Raw genomic sequence first — 9,028 nt, 5'->3', positions numbered from 1 at the left:
CTTCTTCTTCCAACTCCATATCTTCTCTTCATCATGAAAAAGAAAACAGGTCCTAGGAAAAGTGAACGCATTTGCCTTTCTCAACAGACTTCCACTCCATAAACCCATACTCATATCCATATTCATTCTACATCTTCATCTTCTCCCTCACCACCATCCAAACACACGGCCACCATGAGAAAGAAAGTAATTGCCCACAAAAGCTCAGGCCGAGGCAAAAACAAGGAGCCAAGTGTTGAGGAAGAATCATCTCACACCTCACCCATTGCATCACCACCACCATCTCTGAAGAAAGTCACACCTGGAAAAAGTGCTCAGAAAACAAAAGAATTCGTTCTACACAACACCACCGAGCCTGCCAACTTGGAATCCCTGGAGTTCAAGAATAAATTTTCCAAAACACACTCCCACTATGACCCTGCCAGATTCAACTCGTGCACTTCTTATGAATTCCACAAAGAAGTCATGGAAAAGCGTTATTGATAAACCCATATTTTATGATATATTTTATGCTTAATCAGAGTGATTTATTCAATCCTTCACCCACTTATTCATATTAATTGTATGGTTTTACCTCTCCTTCCTTAGTATGTGATGTATGTAAAAAACATGTTTTCCTATGCTTTTAAATTAATTATTTTAATCACCTTTAATTCCATTCGATGTCGTGATTAGTGTGTTGAGTAGTTTCAGATCTTCTAAGGCAGGAATGACTTAAAGGATGGAAAAGAAAACATACAAAAATGGAAGGAAAGTGCAAAATGGAGTTTCTGAAGGAATTGGCATCCACGCGATCGCATGGACGACGCGATCGCGTGCCAGAAGCGAAGAGGCAACTACGCGGACGCGTGATCGACGCAACTGCGCGACTTGAGTAAATCGCATACGACGCAGACGCGTGATCGACGCAACCGCGTGACAAGGAGAACTCCGAATGATGCGACCGCGTGACCCACGCGGACGCGTGACAGTGGCCACGCACTAGAAATTGCAGAAAATGCTCATAGCGGATTCTGAAGCCTTTTTGGCCCAAATCCAAGTCCAAAAGTCATAGACCAGAGGTTATGAAGTGGAGGAAGGCATCCATTCATGATTATGCTCTCATAGAATTCACCTTTCATGATTTAGATATGTTTTGAGAGAGGTTCTCTCCTTTCTCTCTTAGGATTAGGATTAGGACTTCTCTTAGTTTTAGGAGTGACTCTCAATCCCAGGTTCTTTATTTTTATTTATTTTTCAATGTTCCATGTTTAGATTGATTTTCTTGATTGATGTTATTTGAGATATGTCAGATTGATGACTGCTATCTTTTATTTATATAAATAATTTGGATTTTTCTGTTGCCCAATTGGCTTATGAATATTTTCCATATTAGATTTTACTGCTTTGAATGAATTGAAGGTATTTCAGATATTTATAATTTTAATTTAGCTTTTTACATTCTTGGCTGTGGCTGAATAATTGGTGACCCTGGAGTTATCAAACTCATTATTGATTGGAAATTGGATTTCTTCATTTCATTAATTCATATTCCAATAACTCTAGCATTTCCCAAGGAAAGACTAGGACTTGAGGATTCGAATTAATTCATCCACTTAACTTACCTTCATAGTTAGAGGTTAACAAAGTGGGAGAAGAATCCAACTCTCTTAATAATCGATAAGGATAACTAGGATATGACTTCCAGTTTTTATACCTTACCAAGAGTTTATTTTACTGCCATTGATTTATTTTACTTGTCATTCATCATAATTGTTCCTCATTCTTAAAACCCCCAATTTACAAACTCATAGCCAATAATAAGAACATACTTCCCTGCAATTCCTTGAGAAGACGACCCGAGGTTTAAATACTCGGTTATCAATTTTAAAAAGGGGTTTGTTACTTGTGACAACCAAAACGTTTGTACAAAGGGATTTCTGTCGGTTTAGAGACTATATCTACAACGCGACTGTTTTTATGAAATTCTTTACTGGCAAAAATCTTAACGTCAAAATGGCGCCGTTACCAGGGACTTGCAAACGTGTGCCTTATTATTGGTTATTGTAAATATTTTTCAAAAAAAAATATTTTTCTTTTACTTGTTTTCTCTCTTCCCCCTTATTTCTGATAACTACTATGAATTCTCACCCCTCTCGTTTTGAGTTTAGTTCTAACTTTGTTGAAGTAAATAGAAACTACAACAGGAATATGCATCTAGGTCAGACCAATCAAGGATGGATGGAGCCAAGAGGATCTAATCAACCCTTTAGGCAACAACACCCTCCAAGATATCATGGACAACGACCATTCTACAATGCATACCCAGCTGAAAGATATGGTGGACAACCTTGTAACTACCAACAAGCCCCACCCTGTGCTCAGAGACCATCCTCTCGACATAACCTCGAACCACCACACTCATAAGCTTCTTTTCACCATTCACTACCACATGATCCTTATCCACTCCAACGCCAATCCAATTACTCCCAAGAACCACCACTCCCTTATGCACCATGTCCATATTCATCAAGCCAAGAATCACAGATTCACCTCGAAGAATCGATAAACCGATTCAATACAACCCTTCATCAAATGGAGCAAGCAATAAATCAACTCTCTTCTAGACGTTCAGCCCCTCAACAAACCTCCCTGGTCTTATGTGGAGAATCTAATGAAGAACGTGTTGTGAAGAAGACACAAGAAACTCCAGTGAACAACATAGAGCACAACTTCGTACCAGAACAAGTAGAGACAGCTGTCATTGAAGAAGAAGAGCCGGTTGTTGTCGAGAACTCTGTTAAGGACGTTACAATTGACGCTGAGGAGGATTTTGCACCGCTTCCAATGCAAATATCTTATGAAGAACTAAATGGAATAACCCATGACACAGGTTTCCTTGATGATGATGATCACGAGACCTATTCATTTAGCAGCGAACTTGCATCCACAAGTGATTTCTTTGAGACAGAAAAATCTTCCCCGAGTGAATATGAAGATGATGCTAAGGTAGATCTTTCTCAACCTCCAAAATATGACTTGAGTGATGATGAGGGAGAAATTGAAGACTCTGATCAAGAGATGGTTGAAGTGGAAGAATTCACAGAAGATTATAAGGGAGTAGAACTTACAGAACCACTGAAAACACCTATCCCAAGGCCGTTACCGCCCACCACGAACTACAAGTGGGTAAAATCCTTGTCTTTTATCTTCAATATCCCACTTGAATATGGTTTGCTTGAAATAGATGGCCAGCTTAGAGCTCTCTGCGGCTTTAAGAGTAAAACAGAAATGGCTCGTACTCAGAGCCGGTGCACAAGGTTCAATAAGGTTCCACACTTCAACTCGAAGTGCAAGGATTGGTATCATTCTCAATTGAGTGGATCACGGAGAACATTCGGTCACCATGGTGAGAATCTAATTTCCAAACCGCCCAGATGGAAAAGTATAGATCAAAACGAAAGCGGATTTGGAACCAAAGTTTGGGATCCTGGAACATACTCTGATATTCATCACCCTGGGAGCCTGAAAATCTGTTTGAAGCTCCTCAGAAGTTTCACATGCCTAGTTTGGGACTCCGGAGGCCATTGGCATTCCAAGCATTGGTGGAGATTTCTGGATGAATTTAAACACAAGCCGCCATAACAGGAAGCTCAACCAATGTCCAACTTAAGGACTTTAACCAAAAGTGCTAGGTGGGAGACAACCCACCATGGTATGATCGTTCCTTTTTCATTTTTTATTTAGTTTTAGTTGTTTTCAAGTTTTATTTTATTTGTCATTGAACCGGGGATTACTCATAACATTCATATCATTTTGCATTCTGCATACTGCATAATTACATATCTGCAAAAAAAAAAGAAGAGAAAAGTGGCGTGCGACGCGACCGCATTCATTATGCGATCGCGTCAATTGCGATAAAACACCCACCACGCGTTCGCGTCCATCACGCGGTCGCATACCCTGGAGATCGGCGTATAACCCCAACGTCCAGAAAGTTGGGCTGAAATCGTGCTGTCCTTGTGCTTTCCGCGCAAAAGACCCACGCGATCGCTGATGAGCGGATAATTTATACGCTTTTTGGCATTGTTTTTAGTATGTTTTTAGTAGTTTTAGTTGAGTTTTTAGTATATTTTTATTAGTTTTTAGTTAAAATTCACTTTTCTGGACTTTACTATGAGTTTGTGTGTTTTTCTGTGATTTCAGGTATTTTCTGGCTGAAATTGAGGGACCTGAGCAAAAATCTGATTCAGAGACTGAAAAGGACTGCAGATGCTGTTGGATTCTGACCTCACTGCACTCGAAGTGGATTTTTTGGAGCTACAGAAGCCCAATTGGCGCTCTCTTAACGGCGTTGGAAAGTAGACATCCTGGGCTTTCCAGCAATATATGATAGTCCATACTTTGCCCAAGATTTGATGGCCCAAACCGGCGTTCAAAGTCACCTTCAGAATTCCCAGCGTTAAACGCCGGAACTTGCACCAAAATGGGAGTTAAATGCCCAAACTGGCATAAAAGCTGGGGTTTAACTCCAAGAAGAGTCTCTACACGAAAATGCTTCATTGCTCAGCCCAAGCACACACCAAGTGGGCCCGGAAGTGGATTTTTATGTCATTTACTCATCTCTGTACACCCTAGGCTACTAGTTTTCTATATATAGGACCTTTTACTATTGTATTTTCATCTTTTGATTGATGAGCGGATAATTTGTACGCTTTTTGGCATTGTTTTTAGTATGTTTTTAGTAGTTTTAGTTGAGTTCTTAGTATATTTTTATTAGTTTTTAGTTAAAATTCACTTTTCTGGACTTTACTATGAGTTTGTGTGTTTTTCTGTGATTTCAGGTATTTTCTGGCTGAAATTGAGGGACCTGAGCAAAAATCTGATTCAGAGACTGAAAAGGACTGCAGATGCTGTTGGATTCTGACCTCCCTGCACTCGAAGTGGATTTTCTGGAGCTACAGAAGCCCAATTGGCGCGCTCTCAACGGCGTTGGAAAGTAGACATCCTGGGCTTTCCAGAAATATATGATAGTCCATACTTTGCCCAAGATTTGATGGCCCAAACCGGCGTTCAAAGTCACCTACAGAAATTCCAGCGTTAAACGCCGGAACTGGCACCTAATTGGGAGTTAAACGCCTAAACTGGCATAAAAGCTGGCGTTTAACTCCAAGAGAAGTCTCTACACGAAAATGCTTCATTGCTCAGCCCAAGCACACACCAAGTGGGCCCGGAAGTGGATTTTTATGTCATTTACTTATCTCTGTACACCCTAGACTACTAGTTCTCTATATATAGGACCTTTTACTATTGTATTTTCATCTTTGGACATCTAGTTCTTAGATCATTAGAGAGTCTTTTGATCATGTTTTGATGATTGAACTCACTTTGGGAGGCTGGCCATTCGGCCATGCCTAGACCTTGTTCTTATGTATTTTCAACGGTGGAGTTTCTACACACCATAGATTAAGGTGTGGAGCTCTGCTGTACCTCGAGTATTAATGCAATTACTATTGTTCTTCCATTCAATTCCGCTTGTTCTTTTACCAAGATATCACTTGTTCTTCAACTTGATGAATGTGATGATCTGTGACACTCATCATCATTCTCACCTATAAGCAAGGTGACTGACAACCATTCTTGTTCTACAAGCATTTGAGGCTTAGTGAATATCTCTTGGATTTCTGATTGCATGATGCATGGTTGATCGCCTGACAACCGAGTGCTCGCCTGACAAACGAGCCAGCCATTCCGTGAGATCAGAGTCTTCGTGGTATAGGCAAGAACTGATGGCGGCATTCAAGAGAATCCGGAAGGTCTAACCTTGTCTGTGGTATTCTGAGTAGGATTCAATGATTGAATGACTGTGACGTGCTTCAAACTCCTGAGGGCGGGGCGTTAGTGACAGACGCAAAAGAATCACTGGATTCTATTCCGGCCTGATTGAGAACCGACAGATGGATAGCCGATGCTGTGACAGAGCATCAGGAACGTATTTCCAATGAGAGGATGGGAGGTAGCCATTGACAACGGTGAAACCCTTGCATAAGCTTGCCATGGAAAGGAGTAAGAAGGATTGGATGAAGACAGTAGGAAAGCAGAGAGACGGAAGGGAAGGCATCTTCATTCGCTTATCTGAAGCTCTCACCAATGATATGCATAAGTATCTCTATCTTTATCTTATTACTTTATTCATCATCTATACCCATTTGAGTCTGCCTGACTGAGATTTACAAGGTGACCATAGCTTGCTTCATACCACCAATCTCCGTGGGATCGACCCTTACTCGCGTAAGGTTTATTACTTGGACGACCCAGTGCACTTGCTGGTTAGTTGTGCGAAGTTGTGTTTATGCCATGGTATTGAGCACCAAGTCTTTGGAGCCATTACTAGGGATTGTTTTGAGTTGTAGTGATCACAATTTCGTGCACCAAGTTTTTGGCGCCGTTGCCGGGGATTGTTCTTGTGTATGGACAACTGACGGTTCATCTTGTTGCTTAGATTAGGCATTTATTTTTTTTTTTCGAAATTCTTGAAGATGAATTCTAGAGTTTCATGATGATTTGTTGAAATCTGGCTGGCTGAGAAGCCATGTCTAATCTCATTGGACCGAGGTTTCAACTTATCATCACAGAAGCTTGTTGATTTTTTATCAATCTTGCTTTTGGAGCAGTGATCTGCTAAGGCTTGGCTGGCCTTTGGCCATGTCTAGTGTTTTGGACCGAAGCTTTCTTTGAAAGCTTGGCTGGCTGTGAAGCCATGTCTAATTCCTGGACCGGAGTCTTAGACTAGCATTGCACTGATTCCTGGAATTCTCATTAAGAATTTTGATATCTTTTTCCACTTAATTTTCGAAAATCACAAAAAATTTCACAAAAACCATAAAAACAAAAAATATTTGATGTTTCTTGCTTGAGTCTAGTGTCTCATCTTAAGTTTGGTGTCAATTGCATGCATTCATGTGTCTTAAGGATCTTCAAGTAATTCTTGATGATTTCTTACTCTGATCTTTGAATTCTTTTGACTTGAGTGTTTATGTGTCTCATATAGTGTCAATAGTACACAAACTGCTAAGTTTGGTGTCTTGCATGCATTGTTATTTGATTCTTGTTGCATTTTGATTATTAAAAATCCAAAAATATTTTGTGTCTTTTCAAGTCAATAATACAGAGAATTGAAGCTTCAGAACATACTGCAGAGGAATTATATAGAAAAAGCTGGGCATTCAAAAATGCCCAGTGAAGAAGGCAGACTGGCGTTTAAACGCCAGCCAGGGTACCTGGTTGGGCGTTTAACGCCCAAAAAGGGTGCATTTTGGGCGTTAAACGCCAGAATGGATACCATTCTGGGCGTTTAACGCCAGGATGGTGCTAGGGGGAAGATTTTGTTTTCAAATCAATTTTTTTCAAGTTTTCAAAGTTTTTCAAAATCAAATCTTTTTCAAATCATATCTTTTCAATCAAATGTTTTCAAAATTAATTTCTTTCCTTTTTCAAAGATACTTACTAACAATTAATGATTTGATTGAACATTTTTTGCCTTTTCTGTTGAGGAAGGTTTTATGTTTGAATCATATCTTTTCTTGTTAGGCAAGTTATTTATTTTCAAATCAAATCTTTTTTTAAAATTGTTTTCAAATCATATCTTTTCAATCACATCTTTTTAAAACCAATCATATCTTCTTAACTACATCTTTATCAAAATAGTTTACAATCAAATCTTTTTGATTTCTAATTTAAAAATCTTTTTCAAAAATCACTTTACTTCTTTCCCACTTTTGTTTTCGAAAATCAATTAGTGTTTTTCAAAAATGTTTTCAAAATATTTTAATTAATTTTCGAAAAATTACTCCCCTCCTCCTCACATCCTTCTATTTATGGAGTACCACTCCTTCTTAATGCACAATTCGAACCTTATCTAAGTAAAGTTCGAATTCTTCTTCTCCTTCTTCTTTCTATTTCTTTTTTCCTCTGACACCTCAAGAAATCTCTATACTGTGACATAGAGGACTCCACATTTTCTTGTTCTCTTCTCTTTCATATGAGCAGGAGCAGAGACAAAGGCATTCTTGTTGAAGCTGACCCTGAACCCGAAAGGACCTTGAAGAGAAAACTAAGAGAAGCCAAAGCACAACTCTCTTTAGAGGACCTGACCGAATTCTTCAAAGAAGAAGAAGACATGGCAGCCGAAAACAACAATAATGCAAACAATGCAAGGAAGGTGCTGGGTGACTTTACTGCACCTACTCCTGATTTTTATGGGAGAAGCATCTCTATCCCTGCCATTGGAGCAAACAACTTTGAGATTAAACCTCAATTAGTTTCTCTAATGCAACAGAATTGCAAGTTCCATGGACTTCCAATGGAAGATCCTCATCAGTTCTTAGCTGAATTCTTGCAAATCTGTGACACAGTCAAGACTAATGGGGTAGACCCTGAGGTCTATAGACTGATGCTATTCCCTTTTGCTGTAAGAGACAGAGCTAGGATATGGTTGGACTCTCAACCTAAAGAAAGCCTGGACTCTTGGGAAAAGCTAGTCAATGCCTTCTTGGCAAAGTTCTTTCCACCTCAAAAATTGAGTAAGCTTAGAGTGGAAGTCCAAACCTTCAGACAGAAGGATGGAGAATCCCTCTATGAAGCTTGGAAAAGATACAAACAATTAATCAGAAAATGTCCTTCTGACATGCTTTCTGAATGGAGCATCATAGGTATTTTCTATGATGGTCTCTCTGAACTATCCAAGATGTCTTTGGATAGCTCTGCTGAAGGATCTCTTCATCTGAAGAAGACGCCTACAGAGGCTCAAGAACTCATTGAAATGGTTGCAAATAACCAATTCATGTACACTTCTGAAAGGAATCCTGTGAACAATGGGACTAGTCAGAAGAAAGGAGTTCTTGAGATTGATGCTCTGAATGCCATACTGGCTCAGAACAAGATGTTGACTCAACAAGTTAATTTGATTTCTCAAAGTCTGTCTGGAATGCAAAATGCACCAAGCAGTACTAAGGAGGCTTCATCTGAGGAAGAAGCTTATGATCCTGAG

The 9,028-nt window shown here is 39.6% G+C and overlaps 1 non-coding gene across 1 annotated transcript; it reads right to left on the bottom strand.

Moving 5' to 3' along the window:
* Nucleotides 1-8,563: 8,563 nt before the first annotated feature.
* Nucleotides 8,564-8,671, bottom strand: LOC130938062 (small nucleolar RNA R71). Its single transcript, XR_009069244.1, has one exon. It is a non-coding gene; the product is annotated as a small nucleolar RNA R71 (small nucleolar RNA).
* Nucleotides 8,672-9,028: the final 357 nt, after the last annotated feature.

The sequence above is a fragment of the Arachis stenosperma genome, chromosome 6, assembly GCF_014773155.1.
Source record: "Arachis stenosperma cultivar V10309 chromosome 6, arast.V10309.gnm1.PFL2, whole genome shotgun sequence".
In the NCBI taxonomy this organism is placed as follows: Eukaryota; Viridiplantae; Streptophyta; class Magnoliopsida; order Fabales; family Fabaceae; genus Arachis; species Arachis stenosperma.
The sequence above is the reverse complement of the archived record's forward strand: the minus strand, read 5'-3'. Positions and strand labels throughout refer to the sequence as shown.